This window comes from Lepisosteus oculatus, chromosome 25 (assembly GCF_040954835.1).
Source record: "Lepisosteus oculatus isolate fLepOcu1 chromosome 25, fLepOcu1.hap2, whole genome shotgun sequence".
NCBI classification, from domain to species: Eukaryota; Metazoa; Chordata; class Actinopteri; order Semionotiformes; family Lepisosteidae; genus Lepisosteus; species Lepisosteus oculatus.
The window spans coordinates 1022556-1044736 of record NC_090720.1 but is presented as its reverse complement, the minus strand read 5'-3'; the positions used below and the strand labels follow the sequence as shown (position 1 = coordinate 1044736).

The 22181-nt window shown below is 43.6% G+C and overlaps 1 long non-coding RNA gene across 1 annotated transcript in view; it reads right to left on the bottom strand.

Annotated features, from left to right (window-relative positions):
- Nucleotides 1-12801: 12801 nt before the first annotated feature.
- Nucleotides 12802-22181, bottom strand: part of LOC107075573 (uncharacterized) — a 31141-nt gene continuing 21761 nt past the window's right edge. The window contains exons 2-3 of the long non-coding RNA XR_011183673.1: nt 19428-19518; nt 12802-17810 (exon numbers count right to left, since the gene is read on the bottom strand). This is a non-coding gene — a long non-coding RNA (uncharacterized lncRNA). The remainder of the gene's footprint in view (nt 17811-19427; nt 19519-22181) is intronic.

Here is a 22181-nt window from a genome sequence, read left to right as displayed (position 1 = left end):
TGATTGGATTGGATTCAGTGAGCTCTATACTGTGTAGATCATGGGCATGAATCATCGCTACTCATACATCCATCCCATTAAAACCACTCCAAGTTTTTGCCAGTGTATTTTAACAGTAGAAAACAGTCGAGAAGACACAGACGCCCTGCAGAAATGTGCAGCAGCCCCAGAGCAAAGATGGCAGACCTCTCGCTCCACAGATACTTTTGCAATGATGTTTCAGTGGAATGTTTTACAAGCAGGTGTTCCCCTCTTTAAAGAAAGGCCCTGTCTTTGTCATACACTGATAAAGCCATCCATAACTTTTACAAACACCGCTAGCGTTTCACTCAGGAAAACAAAACGGCTTTAGTCTCTCTAAAGGCAGATATTGCTGCACTGAAGTGCGATACAGCTTCTGCCAACTGAGAAACAAAAATATGTACATGCATACAGTTTCTGGCGTGTGGTTATTTGTTTCAGCCTACAACTGTTGTAGTAATGTAACGAAATCACTGTTCTGCACACTGCTGGGTCCACAATTCAGAGACAGTACGCTGTTCACACAGCCACTCCAGGAGATCTGTATAGAAACAAACCGAAGGAAAAGATGCCAGAAATGGTCAAGTGCCCAGGGCAGGTGCATGCTCACTCGCACTGCTACTCCACACAGAGACAGCTCCCATGAGACCAGAGGAGGGCAGGGGAGGCTCAGGCGATGAGGATGAAGATGATGATGGAAACAGCACAGCATGGTCACCGCTGCACTTAAAAGCATAGATTTGCTCCAAGGTTGAGTCCAGAGCTGAGCAGATTTTTTCCGCACCCATAAAGTGATCTGAAAATCCTTTCCATTTTTTTCCTTCAGCAAACAGCTAGCAAGCGCACTGCTGCACGTCGGGAACCCTCGTGTGTCCAAGGGCAGGAACCGCCAGTCTTTCACTCTCTGTACCGGCCTGGGGTTTGTGGCCAGTCCACCCCAAGCCCCGAACGCTGGACAGCCGGAGTACAAGGCACAGGGTACGTGCGCCCTGGCTTCCGGAAGCACGTTTGTGCTTTGTTCCAGCGCTCTGTCCTCGCTCGGGGCAGCCTGGGGCCCGGGGCCCACAGTGAGCGTGGGGCTGCACAAGTTTACCCTGTTTACCCAGGGATTTGGAGACAAGGATGCAAAGCTGCCCTGGATCCTCCCTTGGTTTATCCAGTCCCCAGTCCCCCTGTCCCCCAGTCCCCCAGTCCCCCAGTCTGCTTCTCCTCAAGCCAGTGAGTCTCTTCTCTTTCCTTTCACACTTCTGTTTCTCAGCTCCAGGTCAGGCGACTTGGCGAATCTCCCCGAGAGATAATGTGCTCTGCAGGCGTGGCCTGTGTCCAAACAGGATTATACAAGGTTATTTATCTTCTGGCGAGTTAGAGACCTTTTTCTTTTTGTAGATGCACCATTCTGCATCTTAACGGACTTCTGATTGTTTTTATGGCGTCGTCCTTCAGATACAGTAGACGTACATAATGTGTACACACGTCTGCAACTGTATGTAAATATGGACACCAGATCTGAAGTTCCTAAAAAAAATGACCTCCGATAACTGTGAAAGGTCAGCAAGTGTAACAGCACTTGTAGCCCTCTGGATTATAATAACCATTGCAACCAACCTGCCGCGTCAGCCTGCGCTGGCTGCAAAGGTAAATTAAGTAGAGATTAACTTTAACAAAGTAGCTTCAGCAAGAAAGGGTTAATTCCGTGCTGAAAAGTAGAGAGAAACACAATGTTTCTGCTGTTGAGTCCCTTACTGTAAGTCCAAAGCAATGTGAACAGGCCAGGAGGTGAGCAAGACATCACCAGCTGCTGCAGTCACAGACAGCTGGGTCTGGGCTCAAGAGTGCAGGGAAATGTGCAAAGATCCATCTTCCTAGACAGGCTCGTTGCCAGTGCCTCATCTCGCGGTTTCCTGCAGGATCCTGGAGGAAGCTGCGTCAGCAGAATGCATGGATGGGCTGCTCCAGATTCCCAGAACCCTTTGTGTCCGACGTCTCATTCAGTGTCAGGAACACACACAAGAGTCAGCGGCACAGCCAGGATTTGAACCAGGAAACTCCTGGACCACACAGCAAGCCCCGTTTCACTAGGCGGAAGGATCTCACATAATACATGTGCTTCTTTCTCCATGAACATTGTCACCCTTCATTTGTATTTATGGGGTATACGGCGTTACATACTACAGTGCATTAACACTGAAAATCACGTCTGAACAGGTTAATAGATTAAGTTAATATTGTAAATATTCAGGAGGTCTATGTCATTACTGCCTATTGAAAATGCGCCACATGAGCCTTATTTTTTTTTTAACGCAAAGATTCATTTGGGGAAAGCTGTGGGGGAAACGGCTACAGACCTAATCTAGCACCGTTCCAAAAAAATATTTTCCAGCTGGTTGCCTTTTTAATGTTTCCCCGATTCTTCATTAGTGAGCAGCAACCCTGGCTAGATGCCTCTCCTCCTGACCAAAAAAAAACCCACATCAAACAGATTTGCCCAAGTGCTTTGCTTTCGGACTTAAGCTCAGCAGAAACGTCTGGGGAAGGCGGTGGGGATGAAAGCGCTGCCGGCCGCGGCTTCTCTCTGTGTCCAGATTTAACACAGCCCAGCGCGCCGCTCTCCCCGGCCAGCGAGGCCGCGACAAGCTCCTTTGACCGGGATCTTGTTAATTTGTTGCTGGATAATGAACCCGAGGCCCAGCACTCCATGTGCAAAAACCCAGAAAATGGAGTCGATTGTCTTTGTATGTGGAAGCCTTGCCAAGCCGGCCTGTTCACATGCCACCTCTTCACCCTGCTCTGGGCAGTGTTGGTGAGCATCTCCCTCCGTCTGCTGCACTGCTGGCCCAGGAGCGTGGGCAGGACCTTCCCATAAAGCACTTGTTTCTTGGCGGTTTCACACTGTGATATTATGCACATGCACGGTGCACTTTTTGCATGGTCGACCGTGTTTTCTCACTACTCCACATTTATTGTTCCTGCTGTTATCATGTTTTATGTTTGTAATGTCCTATCTACACTGTGTGGTGTTGTCTGCTGTACTGCATGTCGTACGTCCTGAGAGATCAGTGTGGATAAGAATTCCAATGTACATATAGCAATAAAATCCTCTACTACTCTACTATTTTGGCTGTTTTTTTTTTAAAAGCACCTCTAGGCAATTTAATTCAGACAAAGATTCAGTTTAATTTCTCCTTTTTTATGTACAGCTTTTTCAGACTCGAAAATGCACACCCTTGCGATTTACACAGCTTGGGAAGAAAACCATCCAGTCTGCATCAGGTCTTGGCGGAGAGTGGAGATTTATTATTTCTTTATGTTTATGAGTGGCAGTGGTGGTGGGGTGGCTCAAAAACGCTCCCAACTTGATCAGATCCCTTGTTTTAAAGCCACACATCTGATTTCAGCTCCTTTACAAACCGTGACTCATCGCTTCAGATACGCGGGACTCACACCCAGCTAACAGGAAGAGGCAGGGAAAGAGAAGCCAGTCCACTGCCCAGCTGTGGTCAGAGCTCTGGGCTCTCGGCCTGTCCAGTGTGCGCCAGGCTACCGCAGAGCACGAGAGAGGAACTTGGCACTGCTCACTCCTCCAGTCGAGTGGAGGCAGGGGACAGTCTTTACAATATTCCTCAGAGCTGCACCTTACAGTAAAGCCCTTGACTGTGACACCATTTCCATGACAATAGTAAAACAACTGCCTAAACAACGGCCTCTTACAGAGAGGTAGAGGAGCGTGCACTAGTCATCTCATCTTCTAAAAGTATTATTTTAAAATATACATTTTATTATACATTATATAGAATATACATTCTTCACTTTTATTTTTTTATTTTTCACATTTATTTTCTGTTAAAACCCATCTGGAAACCAATAGAACACAAACATAATTTAGATCCACGTGTCTTAACTAATCCCACAGTGCTATTAACCAAATAGAAAAAAAAGGTCACTCTCTAAAATAACATTTCATTTTAAGGGCATGTGAAGACAACTAATATAATTACACAAGTGTTTCTAAGAACAAATAATCATTAAACTCCAGATGAACTTTAACTAAAGGTTTTGCACTCTGACAATGTCTTTGGTCTGAAAGTCTAGAAACAAAGGTCTTAGTCCAGACAGATGAAGAGTAAATAATAATAATTCTTTGGATTTATATAGTGCCTTTCACCTCACAGGATCCCAAAGCACTTTCCACATAGAAGGAGACACTCTTCACTCACCACTGAAGTGCTGCTCCACTCCACAATATATCAAGGGAGGATTGAGAATCAGCTTCACCCATCAATGAATAAATGTGTCCCCTCAGAAAACAAGCACTTGTTCTGGAAAGGGGGCACTCTGCTTACAGTTAGGGGGGCTCAAGAAAATAAATGGAGGAATGTTTTCTAAAATGTCACGTCTGATATTTCTAAATTCCCCTTTTGAATTTTTTGATCTTCTTATTTAGGTTTTATGACCAGCTCGAAGAGGCCATGTGAAAGAAAGTCTGCCAGCCGAATTAATCATAATACGGAAATATACTATTTTGCGCCAGACCAGACTGAAGACAAAAGAAGTCAATTTGGCTGAAAAACTTCAAAGCTGACCAGCACTGGCGACCGAGGCCTTTCACACAGGCCTGCCCTCTCTACCCTCTTAATCTCGTTACTTTTTTGTTCCTGTACCTGCTAAAAAAGGGGAAAAAAGAAAATAAAAGCTGGGCTCTATTATATCTGTTCTGCTTTTCAAAATGTTTGTTGTCATTTTGCCATCTGTGAGCCAGCATGTTCACAACAATGCACTTCATTCGGAACCTCCCTGCCTCTGATAGTAGAAAAGCCTCTTTCTTCCTCAGCTCATTGCTTTCTTCACTCTCTTAAGTGGGCTGTTGATGAGCTTGGCCTAATCAGATTAAGTCAACTCAGATCAGCCACAGCAGTTTGTTTTCCTTCTAAAGGCGTCTTGACATCTAGGAACACTTTTTCTTTCCTCTTTTATGTACACTTTTCACCGAAGGCAGGGGAGAAAGAAAAAAAATCTTTTGTAAGCAGTTTCCAATGGACTCCTTTATCCACCACACTCCTCAAACGATATAGGTTATTTAGAATGGGTCACTACACTGAAATACAGCGCGAAACTCTTTAAAGTTGTGCAATGGTGCATTTGAAAATTTCAGCTAGTGTCAGTAAAAGAAAAAAAAAAGCCAAATTGAATTTCCAAATTGCTGGAACCTTTAATTTGATTCGGAAAATAAATATTTTGAGAAATCTGTGTTCACTACAACACTAATGCAATCAAGCTGTATTTTCAGCACACTAATAGTGCCAATGGTTGTTTACTTAAGTCAAAGACAAGCTCACAAACACCCATTGTCTTATTTTGCAAATGCAGACAAGTGTATGTTCTTCACATTGTAATTTAATTTGTTTAAAAAAACACCTCCAAGGAAAGGTACTGTCCTTTATTTTGAGAACATGAAACCTTTTCAAGAACTAATTTTGACTAAATGATGTATTTACTTTTTCCTAGAGGTGCACTATTGCAAAAACAGAAAGGACAGTATAATATCTCTGACTAGCAATTGCCCTCAACATATTCCACTCGCTTGTGAAATCCTACACCATTTTAATATTAATGTTTCAAATGACATTTCTACTGGTTTTGTGTAGAAGAGGCTTAGGAATGATAGATGCAAACCAAGAATTTAACATAATTTCAGACCTGTTTATCAAACCCAGGGAGAATTTAGATAATGTGCAACTTAAATGTCTTGTTCTAAATCAGTTTGATGAAATCTACACTGCTGTTATCAAACCTTATATTATCAGGGACTGCTTCAGATCTCGCACAAACCAGAGCTGTAGAAAGTCGCAGTCAGTGGGAAAATCGCTTGTTTATTTTAATACTAAGATACACTTTGACTATCATTATTGGTTATAATTATATAGTATTTCCACTGCCACTCCACTGTCTCCTTTTATTGTTTCAAATTTTCCTCCTTGAGACACTTGTTGAATCCCTTGAGAGAGGATTTTTTTTTACTTTGGTTTCCATCCATATTCTAAAAAATAAGAAAAGATCACTACTTTAATCAAGTGTACCAAAATACTGCTGAGAAGTTTATTAGTTTTCTTAGCCAGACCCCCTGCGGGTGCTGTCGTGGTTTTTAGTAATTTGATTCCCCTACTAATCACAGGCTCCCTAAAACAATGAAGACAATGCATGCAGAGAGATTCCTTTCTTTCAACGCAGAGGCCTCCCTCGAAAGAAGACAAGGCACCATGCTTACTGAATGGAAGACAAAACATGTGCTGACAGATCAACAAATGCTTGTGTGCATGACTATGCTTCATGATATTCCTCGAATTTTATAGTTACACTAACACCTCTTTTTGCTCATTCGTATAGGAAATATAAACTGGACTAGAACATGACCTGTTCGGTTCTATAGCCCACTAAGCATCCGCCTCTTCCCCAGAAAATATCCCAAATACAAAGGAGGTAGGCAGAAAATAGCCACAGCCGATCAAATAGAAAACAACTGATAGAAACCCAATTATTTAACTGATATTTCAGAACCACCTAGGAAGAGTAAGATACTAAGAGCAGATTGACATGCGGATGCTTATCCTTGATCAGAACTGAAAAGTCAAGTGAATTATTGCACACAGAGCACAATGCACAGAGTAACAATAAGGTTCTGCTTAAAAGTTTTGAAGGTGCTGTAATCCTTAAGCTCCACTTTTCCAGTCTTAATTTGTGGCCTATACAGTACTGTGAGCAGCTCTATTCCAACATACTCCCAGGATAAATGCTACACTATATTTTCTTTGCCCTGAGATTTGGAAGATTATTTCAGGTGACAAAGAAAGGCACTAATGCTGCAGTTGATTAGGAGTGCCTTGTGCTCCCAGCGTAGGAACTGATTTTGGAATTTAAACCCTTAATGACGGCTTTGACATCACCATCTTAGTGCTGTTCACACTAGGTGTGTTTGTGAGGCCATGAAAGTTAGTGCAAAATGTTTGTTTCGCATTTTGCAGACCAGCTCATTGAGAACCAAACCTTTAAGGCGCACTATGTTTTCCTGGGAACATTCTGCATTAACGTATGGAAAAAAAGGCAACAACTAACATATTTCGTAACATTACGAGCTTGCTAGGAGGAGCAGCAACTATAAACTGCTGCACAGCTGTATCAGAGGATTAAAAATAGAAAACCAAAGACTGTACCAAGGTCTGATAAACCACAGAGTCACTAGGATGAACATTCTAAGCATATGAATCAAATTCAAATTTCACTTATAAAAAGTCACTAGAACTGTTCAGACAAGAATTGACAAATGTAGTTTAATAACATCATTATATGCAATCCATCTAATTGAACAGATTTTAACAATTGCTCCATGTCCCTGAAGATTTATATATTCAGCCACCTTGATCAAAAAGAACATTTTTAGTTTAGAAACCTGCCTTTATGTCCTGGTCACTGATTGTCAAGAGCTGGAAATCTGCATTATTTACATGCTGGTAGCCTCTTAAATTGTGTCTAATTCGTTCAGGAAAATCTAACACAGACATTTAAAAAGAAGAAAAGATATCCCTTACGCTAAATCACGTCTGCAACAAATACTGAAAAGATGGGGGCAAAAACAGCAAAATGGAAAAAAAAAACATGAGTCGTTCTTATTTCTTCCAATCTGTTTGGTTTAAAAAGAAATCTTTTCAGGCTTATTTCTATTGTGATATTCAATAGTAAAATATATTCAAATTCGCACACGGGCTTCTGCGTTTTCATTCATACATTTGCATTCCAACAGAAAGAGAAGCAAGAACTATGGAGACTGAGAAAAAAAACTAAAAATGCTCAAAATTAATATTATTGAGAAAGGACAATCTGAAGGTTTCTTCTCCTGATAACCGTAGGAAAAGGTGCCATTTATCTCTTCTGTTTCGGTCAGTTAGTCGGCCCCAGTAGACACAAACTATAAAGTCCCCTTCACCAAAAACTTGACTTCTTTTGTAGAAAAGTGAAATCAATGCAAATTGCTCCTTTATGTTTTCTGTGAATAAATAATGTCACAATACTTCTGGTCCATGGACATACAAAAGTATTGAATTTTTGTATTTATTGGTTGCGAGAAAAGGAGAGGTGACCTTTTTTCTGAAACAAAGGCTCCTTTATGGCTGGAGCCGATCCTGACCAGCTCCACAGGAACTCCAGCAGATGCCATTCCTGTTGGTGAAAAATAAGCACTTTATTTATTCCCACAAAGGGAACACAAAACAAGCCACAAAATCCGAGGCACTGGCCAAACCTCAAAGACTTCTCTGGTTAACAAATGAACGGAGCAAATATCATTTGCTCCCGATTTGCTTCGAGAAGCTCCATTGTAGGAGCATTGATGTATCACCAGCAGAATTAAGTGCTCCCACCAGAGCTCCTCAGTAACCACTGATGACTAATTCCAACCACAGCCATGGACACCGGGAATCTGACACGTTCCCAGCCCAACAAGAACAACTACCAACAAAAATAATTCCTTATTCTTCTTCGACTTCCTTGGAATGGAAACTTAAAAAAAAGATTCTTATGCAAAGATTACTCCTAGACTGGAAAAACTAAAGTAACAAATAAAAATAATATTATAAAAGCCCTTACACTAAACATTACTACCATCTATGTCTCATTTCCATTTATTTAATCAAAATTAACATCTACGTTTTAAGGAAACTGAGACTTTTATTTATAATGTTTTGTAGGATTCTGGTCACCACATTAGAGAAGATATATTGCTGCTGTGTCACTAGTTCACAGAAGAGCAACCAGATACTGTACATTCCTGGGCTTAAAGGAAATCCCTACACTGACAGGATTAAGGAACTGAACCCTTTCATTCTTGTCAGGGAAAACTGTGAGGGGACCTAATACAAGCATTCAAAATCCTCAAAGGCCCTGACAAAGTTAACCAATCCTACTTCTGTAAGAATAAACACTGAAATACGAAACATAGGACACAAGTAAAATGAGACTTGTTCATACAAAGGTAATAGGAGTCTGGAGGAAGCTTCCCCAGCCATGTCAGTGAAGCAGACACGCTGGCTTATTTTCAGAAATATCTAGATGAGATCCTTGCATCAAATACCTCCTACCAAATGGACTGGGTAGTGGATAGGCCAAATGGCCTCTCATCTGTAACTGTTCTTGCAGTCCGACTACACAGCAATGGGATATTCTGAGAGCAACAAAACAGAAACAATTCTGGATGTAAAATCCCGAAATAAGCCTGAAATTACACAAATTTAAAATGATGGCAGAAAACGTCTTCCAAGTGAGATATTGTGACTCCGGGCTGGTGAAGAGAGGTTGTCTGACTGCTGACTTCAGATAACGTGGGGCAGCCAGTCACAAGCTGGTCAATGTGACTCTTAAGTTAGCACAGTGCTCTATTGACTTACTGTCTCTCTTACACCTCAGGCTGCAACAGGAGGGGGACAAGAGCTACTGATCTGTGACCAATGGAGCTAATTATTGAGACTGGAATGCTAGAAAATTATTGCTTTTCCTAGCAACACCCACATACGAATGGGCAGTCAAGCATGCATGTCTACATTTTATTTATAAAATTAAGATTCCAGTTGAAGAGAGACGCCAGTTTTTTAAAGATTGGCAATAAACTCTTCCGTGGATAATTTCATGAGAAACTCAACAGTCCTTGTTAAAGGAAAGTGTATTAAAGAGCTGGTTGTAAGAATACTAATGCTGAAAATTTCCTTTGGAAAATTATTGTTAACAGCAGGCTGAGCAACCGGCCCTTCCCGCCCGTTCCATATTCAGGGCTATTTGCACCAAACCTGTCGGCCACGTTATTTTTAATTCTGGTACACATAATATACAATCTGAGAGGGGAAGAGTGATTATCTAATATATACTGTATATATCAAGTAAAAGAAACTTTTCAAGTGCTGAATGACCTTCACATGCAGGTTTAGAGGTACATGGAGGAAAAACTAGGAGTCAGAGCAAGCCAAGCTTGGATCTCCCATTAAAGACCCACTAGAAAACCGACTTGGCAAATTCATTAACTAAGGAGCTGCTGGCCAGTTACAGGACGCAGTTAAAGAGCTGCAGACGGTTGTCCCACTCTTACGATTTAAAAAAACCCTGCTGATTTTTATAGGGCCTTACACAAAAGTTGCGGAACTCTGAAAAAATCGTGACCCCCCGTTTAAGTTTTCATTTTAAAATTAAGAAGTGAGTCATTTTATTTTTCAGCAATTTTCCCCCCAAGCAATTACTCAACAAGACCTGCTCTTCAGCAACACTCTTCCTCCAAGACTTTCTCCGTACGGGTTGTCGCCCACCACTGTAACAGCGGCTCTGTGTTCCACTCTCTCACGCACAGAGAGCTCGCAGCCCTGGGGCCTGTGGCAGTGGCGGTGGCTCCTGCAAGTCTCTTTAATGTAAGAATGTCTTTGAGTGCCCTGTCCGCGAGCTGCTTTCTGAAAGCTAAGCGCACAGAACAATTAGACGAAGACATCAGTGCTAATTTTAAGGTTAATATTCTGACCCCCCGCCCTTCCACCCCGCCCTCAGTGCTGGCCTCTTAAAACAGTCTTTTTGTCATTGAGTAAAGGCAGACGGCCCGCAAAATTGCAGTCCTCTAAGCCGAGGAAATAGTTTGAACTCCAGACTGTGAGACTGGACAACGGCCTCAGTACATTTTTTGGAACTGTGCCTGCCTGAGAAAGGAAAAAGCAATTTCTGCTATGTAGAAATCCCCAAAAAGTTCAAATTTCACCACAAAAATGGTTTTCATTTAAGAAACAAAATGGATGAGATGTTAAACACCGGTCCCGATTCCTAGGTCTTTTAAGATCCCATGGATGTTCATAAGAGAAGGGGTGTTAACCCCAATATCCTGGCTAAAATGCTCTCCAGGCTTGTATGATCTGGCTCCCTAAACTTCTCCCTTATCTGGACTGGTGAACAAGTTTCTCTCTGCTCCACCTGATCTGTGTGGTGGGGCTGCTGGAGCAGAAGGGCCACCCAGTGAGGACTGCGGTGCTGCTCTTCGTGCTGTCAAGAGGAGATGAAAAGGCTCTGTGAACTCCGCCTGTCCCTGCTGTGTTTTGGGCCAAACAGGGTGCAAGGAGACGTTGTGTTTTCCCCAAAACACCAAGTAGCAAGCAGATCAAAAACACCTGAGATACGAAGACATCGCTGGCAGAGAAATGCTAAATGTTTGTCATCTCTGATCTCTTCATGAACATTATGTCACTTCTTAAGATGGGATTGCAATGTTTACGGAAATGCAGCCATTAGTCTGGGGGGGAGAGGTGAAGGGAGGGGGTATAAATTGAACTTACGCCAAGTAACTCTTAGCTGTGCTTTGCTAACAGCAGTAGTGTCTTTTCTAGCCAATCAAAAATCATAACTAACAATTCATCCCTTTAGATGTGACAGGCCTGACTTCTGGCAGAAGTGGTTTGTCATGTTCCATGTCAGTGAGCACACTGCAGCACAGATGTCAGCCCATAAACCCTCCCTGGCTAAGTTTATCTCAAGTCAGTTAATAATTCAAGTCAAGTGGTTTTCTGGTCAATTCCTTTGAGGATTGTGAAGTCCTATTCCCCTGTAATACAGCATTGACATAAATACATAAAGTATTGACAACTCATTGAAGTGTTATGTTGTTTTAGGCATGTTTTTAAAATTGAGCCAACCCAACAAAATCTTGCAGGACTGACAGTGAAAAGGCTTTATTCAAGATGTCGAGGGAGTCAGGAACAAGCTCTCTAGCTTTCTTGAAGTTGGTTCCACTAAGGTTCTTCAGCAAAGGACGGCTGGGTGAGATCCTACTAACAACCACACAACCAAGATGGGCTGAATGACATCTTTTCGACTCTGTCCGTAAAAGGAAACATACCGTCAAGCACAAAGCATGAGACCTTACGACATGATCAGAAAAATAAGCAACTTTCAGACCCCTGGGTGGAGGGACAGGACTTCGGCTCTTAAGCAAAGATCGCCAGCTCATAGATACGGCAGGACTCCATAAAAATAATTTGTGAGCAAGCAGGATCCTTCGGCAGGCTGCTCCTGCGCATGCTTCTCGTCACACTTAACGCGCTCCCAGCCCTGCCAGCGCGTCCCGATGTCATGGTGTTAATATTTGTTGCAGGCTTACAAGTGCGGCACCGTGCACGCCGCATGTGGCTTCCCTCTGATCTCCGGCTTATTCCAAGGCCTGCTCTCAGCCCCCTGACCTTACATCCTCTGCTCCGCTAGTAATGGGAACTTGCAGGAGAGCCCAGATTTCACTCATTAGTCTGCCCACCTAGGGTCTGGGCAGGGCTGTGGCCAGCGGGGAGCAGCCTTGATCGGTGAAGTATAAGCAGCAGCAACAGCGCAGCCAGACAGCGCTTGGCTGGAAGTAACCTGCCGTTCTCGGGTGTAAACCTTCTCCGCTTCAGCCCGCTCAACCAAATCACTTTAATTGTCCCTGCTCTCAGGACGGGACACCTTTACCAAGAGCTTCCAAAAAAGATTAACTCCTTCAGTGCACCAACTGTTGCTTTTTTTTTTACCTGCAGTGTTAATCCTGTTAATGCAGAGGACATCAGAAAAAAATAGATTCAGTTCAATAAATACAAAAGATAAAGGTAGGGCCATTAAGACAGGAGCACAAATCGTCACGCAGGAGTGCTCCTTGCAAAACGGTCTGCAGTACCGTTAGGATAAAGAGACAGAAAGTGCAGTGAGAGAGGATGCATTCTGAAGGAAAGCAGGAGGATGCCGTGCAAATAGGCTGTGTCTTGGTAAACTTTATTTTAGGAGTTCAGATGGGTGATGACCACCCTCCAGACCAAGCACCACATTTAATTTTATCCGACAGCAGGTGTGAACCAAACCATTCAGACACAAACAAATACAAAACATGACATTTAATATCTCCTGAGATTGCAACGCGATCAGAGAGGTACCAAAGCAGATGAACCGCTTCTGCTTCTACGCCCCGGTTTCTCCTCTCAGTCTCTTCAGGACTTTGTCTCTCTCGGCCTCTGCATCTCTGCACCTCTCCTCCTGCCCCCCTCGTCCCTCCACCCCTCTCTCCCTCGCCCCGGCGGAGAGCCAGTCTGCTGGGCTCCTGTGTCCTGCCTGCCCTGCTGCGGCTCGGGACAATGGGACTCCACAGCGGGAGCAGCAGCCTGCCGTGGGCCTGAGCCAGCGGCACCACTCGGACGGCTCGCAGCCATTTCCTCCATCTGCTCGGAAAACCAATATTGACTTGTCATGCCCCCCCAGTCCCTGGCCTCCTCCCTGCATGGCTTTTTTAATCAAATCCTTGCAGAACTAATAATGTTTTTACTGTCAGGTCACCAGGTATCCAGCGCGGGTGGGGGGGCTGACAGGGATGCACAATTGATCCTCCTTGATGTCTCTTTGACCCATATTAACACACAGGCAGACCGCAGACATGCCTTTCGCAGAAACCTCCAGTGTGCGGAGTGTCTTTTCCTCCCCTAGTTATTAGTTTCCCCTACCCTACTGATGTAAAATGAGAAAAAAAAAATTCTCTTTTTGTCTCTCACCCACCTTACTTTTTCACATGGGAAATTTACAGCACCGGTGCTCATTAGCTTGAAGCACTTGGACAGTGCATGCATGTCATTCCGTTAATGTGATTAAAACCCGCCACACTTATCAGGTCACAAGAGAGAGGGAGGGGGTTTTGAAAATGTTTAATAAATGAACTGCTTGCCATGTTTCATTTCTAGTGGTCTCAAGTCTGACTTGCTTCCAATCGTGATACGATCTGTTTCTCGGCATGCAAACTGAGCACATTTCAGTGATCTGATGTGGTTATACGATAACATACAGGGAAACGGATAATGGGAAAAATACAAGAAAACTGAATCTAAAAATAATTTATATCCTGGAACTGAATGACTAACTTCCATTAGTATGTTCTCAGTGCATGTAAGCAACAAGTCCAACTGAACTCAGATTTGGGAATTTCACCAGAATTTACAAATCTAGTCCAGAAGACTCCTAAAGCACCTTCCAACCTTTTTTTTTTCCATTTGCTAAAGCATACAAAAGCATACAAGTCCTTTAAACTGAGGTTCTGCCCACAGTATACAGTACACAGTGCAGAGGAGAGAGTGGCCCCATGCTTGATTTTAACCACACTCACTTTTTCTCAAACAAGCCCATAGATTCTAATTGACATGTCATTGGCTCACACTGTGACACGTTATAAAAAACCTTTAGGGAATCTTTGCGCCACTTTAAACTGGCTATAAATACAGTAATAAAAAATAAACATGCAACTTATGCTTTTGTCTTTATCCAAAGGTGTCTGCTGCCCCTCAGGCCATTTTGTTCTTCCCTTCCTATCTGCTGATCAGAGAGAAGGGACACATTTGGTTTGAAAGTAACAGCGGGGAAGAGATAACCATCTTCTAAGGGGTTGGGGGGGTGGATCAGGAGCGGCCCAGCCTGTCGGAATCCCTCAACTCGTGTGTTTCACTTTCATGATGAAGCACGGCCTCGGGTGGGGATTCCTGGGACGGCACCTCGCTGGGGTCTGCTAACAGAGCTCGGCCCGACCGCAGGGCCCCTGGTCTGTCCGCACAATGGCCACCCTGCGCCTCTGGCAGAAGGGCACAACCGCCGCACTGCAGAGAGCAGGCAGGAACGAGGCCGGTGTGTGAGTAAACCTTCCTGATGTGACAAGTGGAGGACCAATGCAGGTGGCACGCTGCTCAATGATCACAACTGAAACATGTTCAAACCCACCGATCAACCAATCCATCAATAGCAAAACTGTTGCACGGAACGTTTCAGAGTTCTTCACGCGAGCTAAAAAAAATTAAATTCAGTAAAAAAGCAGAGGCAAAACCCAGTTTGGAAATTAAGGCCGGAGGTGACAGGGAGCCTGGAGTAAGACACATACTGTACCACCTATCATTCCACCAGTAAAGCTAACCATCGCTGGCACCATGCTTTCGACGATTAGAAGTTCTCAACAGTGCAAAGACAGTCCATACATATTAATATTGGTCATGTTTTATATTTGTCTGTTAAAGCAAATCAGAAATCCTTGGGTCAGAGAACTATTAATGAAACGTAAGCCTCCGATTTGGATGCAATACGAAGCATTTTCTGCTGGATTAGCACTGACCTAACTGCAGATCCCTTTGGTCATGCCCTTACTCAGGGCTTAAACCTCTCTTTCTGTGCTCCCAGAGGAGGCCCAATCTCCGTGCTCGGTGGGACAGCTCCCTGCATCCTGAGGGAAGAAGCCGCCGCGACAGCACTGCCGCTGGGAAGCCTGTCTTCAAAGGGCTGCTGCCTGCCTCTCCTGTTTAATGGCTTCGGCTGCCCTCAGGGTTACCGCGCACCACAGGTAACAGCAATGCAAAACCCTCAGATGAAGTGCTTAAACACTGCAGATGTTGGCAGACCTGTACTGTACATGCACACTGTCACCCTTACGTGCCGTAGGTTCAGTATCAACTGTTTAACTGTAACACAAGCTGCGCTCTGGATACATGTTAAAAGTGTAAGAGCAACTGTGATGGCCTCAGCAGACTCTTATGCTCACAGAGAGAATTCTTTTCCATTAACAGCTCAATACAGCACCCTGATCCCCCACTCATTTAATACTACTGAGCCCTTCAGGGCAATTTAGAGTGTGTGGATCCCATGCTAGATTAGGGTTAATAATGTATCAATAATGGGACTTTAATTTTCTCCTCCTAATGCCTTACTTTGTAATGGACATGCAGCAGTTACTCTGCTCTTTCACTTGTTGATATAGGTTTCTCTTCCCTCTGAGACATTTCCCAGCTTTTAATGAGATCTTTCATTCTTTTTAATCCTTCAGATTAATGACTGAGTCTTTTTCCATTGTAATGCTAAAGTTATGCGCTTTCTCATAAAATACCTGTAAATACTATACAATACTGGCTTTCCCTTACTCATCTGAAAAAAAACCATAATGGGATCTTTGTCGAGATAAATACATAGTGATTTCCAGTGAAAGGTTACGCCAGACATATGAAGAAAGAGATTAAAAAACAAATACAAAACAAAGATCACAACAGGGAGCCAGAGGAACAGGTATTTCAAAACACACTTTTAAGCAATACTTAATGGTAACGTTTGATACAAGATTTCACTGGGCTGCTTTGAAGGTACAGTAGCTTAAGTGCTGTTATTTTGTTTTTAATGCACAAGTTTCTTAAAACCTAGTGACCACGGACTCTAGACTGCAAGCTTGCCATAACCTCCTGAACTCTCTGCTTCACTGTAGGAATCTTGTGTGTCTGCCCCGAGCCCCAGAAGGACTGCTTTACTGTGCACAGCAGGCTTCAAACACGGAGGCTGCGCTGTCCCTAATGACAGAAAATGAAACTAAGCTGACACCATCTAAATCATCTCTAGATAATCACTGCCTTGTTTACAAATTACCTAGTAGCTCTTGCCACTAGACCCATTGTCGGGACGTGTCGTCCAGTTCCGGAAGTTCCAGTTCAAGCCAAATCCGAACAGTGCTGCAATACCCACAAGGCCATCGCTCAAGGGACTCCCACAAAGATTTCTGTTCAGACACATCGGCTCACCTACAGCGCCGGCACACAGACAGGCCGGGCAGAGCAGCTCGGGCACAAAACCGAAGTCAGTGCAACTAAGTGAAGAAGACTACAGAGCACAAGGAGAAGGTGAAAGACATTCACGAATAAAAAGTATAAAGTATTTAATTTCTACTTTTTAAATTGTTAATGGGGAAAAAAACTGTTTTGAAACAGCCCTCGCCAGCAGGCTGAAAAGGGATGGAAAAAGTCTTTCCTTTCCAATAAGGAATTTCTATGGTATTTAAAAAAAACATGCACACTGCCTGCATGGGGCATTTAATTAAAAAAACACTCGGGCAGGAATGCACGGTTAAACACAGCATATTAAAATAAAATGCTGAAGCCCGTGGTAACCTTCCTGGGAAAGTGCAGGGCTTGGTAATAAACTGGAGGGACTCCTGCTGGAAGCTTGATTAGGAGATTCCTGCTTAGAACCCAGTGGCAGGGCAGGCTCTGGCACCGCCTGTCTCTGCTCACTGTAACCCTTTCATTTCTTATTTATTGATTTATTTGCTCAGTCATGGAAACTCCTGATTAAAGGCTCATCTCCAAGGGTGCCTCTGTGCAGGCAGCACAGTGTAAGGTTTTCAAGCACGGCAACATTCAGCACGCACACAGGCTAAGAGTGGATTATCAAGTGCAGAAAAGATACCAAATCCATGAATGGAGACAAATGCAAGGCTATTACACTGGTGATAATAACAACACTCATTCATAAGCCCCCACTACAATTATTTATAACTGACACTGGGACTGCAAAAGCAGTTCTCAACAATTTTCTATGTTATGAAGGGATTAGAATAAACAATTTTGTTTTTAAGGTTTTGATCACGGTTTTCCAAAACTATTACTTGATATCTTGACGTGTAGCTCCAGCCTCACTCATGCTGTTATGGAATTATGGGGCCTTCTATTCACTGTAACAATGTTCATGTTAATACACTTTACATTCTGAAAAATAAGACGCATCGTCCTCAGGACGGAGAGCAGAGTTAACTGCTTACCCAGTTTAACCATACTCACACGATTTATCTCTTTTATCTTGAGGGTAAATCTGACATTTGCTAGAGTAAAGACCATGCACCCTAAAGCAGTCCCCACTGTAAACGGTGAACGATGGCCCTGCACTGTCTCCATGAATCAGATGGCTGCTCACAGACAGGACTCATCCTAGTGCAAAACACACCACAGCATATGGGAGTCAATATCAATCTTACTTCGCATTAAAGATCTTCACATCTCTGGGCACATGCACAGCAGATATTGCTGAAGACTGGAAACATTTCGGTTTGGAGTGTGCTTTTGTTGTAAATTGATAAATTGGACTCCAAATTCAAAAATGTTATTATTTGGCATCACTTTTAGAAAATCGTTATTAGCTAGTAATTATTCAATTGTTCTTTTTAAACTAATACTTATTATTAAGCTTTACTATGGAGACAAGAAGGCAGTATAGCTCCTCTTTGTAAATATACTTCAAATGTTACAATAACTAGGCTTATAAGTTTTCACTCCACAACCAAAGTCTGTTCATGATTCCACCCTGAACGACAAGTCCAAAAATAATTAAATGCATCAATTAACCAAAATCATTATGCGCTAGAATGGATGGGACAGACGACTGAAAATGTGAGGAATGCAAGACTGGAGCTCAGAGGGAGACTGTGTAAGACTTATTGGCTACTGGTGGGCAGATCTTTGGGAACAATGTCCAAAATGAGATAGGAGACAATAGAAATGAGGCATTTATGACTCTGATGTCACGGAAAACAAATGAAAGTCTTGCACAAGGACACTGATGTGGCTATAACCCCTCTTTGACATGAAGTAGAGGGCCAGACCAGGACCCTGCCTTTCTAAGGAGGAGGCAGCAAGAATGTAAGGGCACAAGCAGAGGGCACTGGAGCCCAGCAAGCCTTGTCCCATTCTGGCTGATTTACATCTGATCGCCAGTGCTTCACCAGGGCTCCAGGCTGTCGCCCTGTTCCCTACAGCAGTTGAAAGCACCGTGTCTCAGACGACAGCGACTCAAGATGACTGAGGCAGTGAAATTCCGCGCACGTTATCTTCTCATCCTCGCAATGGCAGCCAGATTGACTGGGCACTCCTGTCTGCTGCCCACCTTGGTGCTCCCTGCTCCTGCACTTTGACCTGTGAGACACCAACTCCATGGGAGCTGGCTGCAGCTCAGATAAGAACTTACTGTATGAGTGTGCGCGGCCACCTGTTTTGTCCTTAATGCTCTCTTAAAACATATAGATAATGGATATTTAATCATAGAAGGCCTTTTTTCACGTATGACATGGATGAGAATCCCAAAGGAATCTGCTCGTCACAGGCAGAGCTGTGTTCCACTTCAAGCTTCAGATTCAGATGTTCTGAAAAATGGCTAAGAACTTGCCTGCGCTGGATTTCTAACTGAATTCCTCCCCGGTTGGGAATATCTCATTAGAAAACGGGAAAAAAGCAAGTGGCCACCAATCCAGAATACTAAACGTTAACACAAAACACTGCACAACCCTGGTATACTGTCATTGAAACAGCTCAACATATAAATTAAAAAGTAAATACATACTGAAACGCAGGTCTATCGGATAAATGCACACCACCTCAGCTCATTTTCTCTCTATAAAGTCAAATCTATGATGGCTGGAATAGAGTTATCGCATCAGCTTGATTTCCTTTTTAATAATTTATTCTCTCCCACATGCAAAAATCCACTCTAAGTGCCAGGTCAGCAGGAAAGCAGGAACGCCAGAGGAGACATGAAGGGATCAGATGACTTACCGGAAGGTCCGAGGATCCGGAGCCGCCCGAGTCCTTAATCCCGGTCACCACTTCTCAGCCCACCGAGATGCAACGTCACCCTGGACCAGACCTAGCAGGACAGTTTCCAAAATGAACATTTCTTACAGGACAGGAGTGCTCACAAATGAGCCCTGCGTTCATTTTAATCTAGCCCACCAGAGGAACTGGTTTAGGGGATGCTGCCGACACTGCTGGTAATGGAGGTGCTCAAGAAGTAGCACTTTCCCTTCATGGTTTTATAACAGTGCAAGCATAATAACCCGCTTTCAAGGCAAACTGACACAAAATACAGATCTCACAATTAGGTTGCTGTGTACAGGGCTATTCCTTTGTGTGTTGGGGAGTCGGAGTTGCACTTTGATTAGCACTGTAGTTTTAAAACATTCAACAGGAAAACCTGGCATTACTAATCCATTAGCCTGATGATTTTTGCCATGTTAATTTTCTGAATGGCATCACTTCAGTAATGATATTGGACTGATGGTAGTAATGAAAGCTTATTGTTATCGTTATGATGTAAAAAAAGAACAGCACGTTTCCCTCTGACCTCTCGGCCGTACAGTGCGTCTGCCTTTACCCGTCGAGACGGGCCAGATGAAAACCAGTCTGAAGAGCCTGCAATCCTCTTAAACCTCTGGAGCCGTGACTGGAGTTACAATGACAGGAACACCGCTCTGCATGTCCCTTGATTGCAATTACGAGTTCGGTCCAGTGTGCAGCTGGGCCGGACCAGGGGCCAGGAGGTTAGCAAGCCGGTAGCCAGACACAGACGGGACACTTACCGCTGTGGCTCCAGAGCGACTACAGATTTACAGGGGCTGGGTACGACACCACAACGAATGCAACAGGCCGATTCATTTTTACAGCACAAAACTAAGATATTAAACCCCATACCCTGTCCTACTGACTTTGCACATGATCTCGACTCTTAAAACTTAATTTGTACAAACCCGTCGCCACCCCAGTTGCGTTCGGCGCAGTGAGGACATATCCTTCACCGACTCTTCATTTCCTGAAACGAATTTACGAGGATCAAAGATTCAGCCTATAAACTAACATAAAACCATACATCCTCAAAGACAAAATGAGCATCGAATCAGTTTGTCACAGTTTGTCCTTATATTTCGACGAAATATTAAACCATTCAGAGCTAATTCTGAAATTCTAATATGCCCAATTTGGCTCAATAGCTTATCTGCTGCTGTAGCAGTGACAATTATTATTGAGTTTTAACGTTCAGCGGGAAGTTAATTCGACGCTGTAATAATTACGTTTCACAAAATGTGCTAAGGAAATCGCTAAATTCAGCTGATCAGCACGTTATCTGGAAAATTCAATCCGACCCGAAGTCCACCCGTAACAATATGGTACAAGTGCACCACCTGGTGACGGACACTAAAACTGCAAGTTTGCGGCTCAATTTCTCGAGTTTAAATTTAAATATTTGACAAAGAATGAGTTTTTGACAATATTATTTTGTCAGGACTGAAGTTTCTTGGTATACAAGGCTAGAGTTGCAACACATATAGCAGTGTAGTAATAAAGACGTTTCTTTAACTGTCGTGTTTTGACCCTCAGTAACCCAACAGACTCGCTTGCTGCTTCGATGAATTGGAAAATGATCCCTCCTTCTCAGCCTGAAGGGCGAATCGAGACAGGTGTCTGATAAAAGAGATTTCATGCTATTCCTCGTTTTTAAATGCATCTGTAGATGATCCCTTGATACAAAATTAAACTTGAGACAAATGTGCAAAGACCTTTTCCCAGTTAAGCATTCACAAAAAAGGGCGTGATAACGGTTGGTTTTAGGTCACTGTACAGTCTCGGAGTTCCCCCTACTAAGGACCGAGTTCACTCGAGCTCCAAATAAAGCAGAGAAGGGAACAGATTCTGTACAAGAAAAAAACTATAAAGAACTAGGTTACGCTCGACGCGTGCAAGATCAAACGGTATTCTTTCTCACTTACGGGATCCATCAGACCGCCATCCAACATAACAGCGCTCTCTAGTGGGGAATCTCGGTACTGGCACAACGGAGAACGACAGCTCCATGTCGGAGAGGACATTCCGCGTGTAGCTGGGAATATCAATCACATCACCTGCAGGACCCCTTAATCGATTCAGCAGAAGCACTGTGCACAAGGCAGGATACAAACTGGTCGTCACTCCATCACAGGGCACACACAGACACAAACACGCACACAATCATATTTACAGAAGCCATTTACCTATCGGCAAGCATGTCTTTGGACTGTGGGAGGAACACAGGGAGAACATACAAACTCCACGCGGATAGCATCCCAGGAATTATTACCCAGGACCCCAACACTGGGGCAGAAATGTGCACCACTGTACCACCATACCGCCCTGTACTAGGAACACGATAGTTGATTCATAAATACATTGAGTCAGCAGTCGGAGTGTGCACCTTTGTCTTGCTTCAGGCATCAAAATTAATTAAGCACTATGCACCAATCACTTCAAAAAAACACATACAGTATGGGTTTTTTCCAAAATTGGTAAGACAACACATTGCACTTAATGACAGGCCACAAGTCACCACGAGTCATTAAGATACCTCTCCAAGATCAACGATCAACACACCCTCCCAGAGTGGGACTGATGGCAGCCTGACTGCACCGCAGGGTCCCGGGACGCCCCTGGCTGCCCTTCCTGCAGGCCCATCCTGTCGCGACGCCACTCCTGCGGGACAGCACCTGCCCCGGTGCTGCT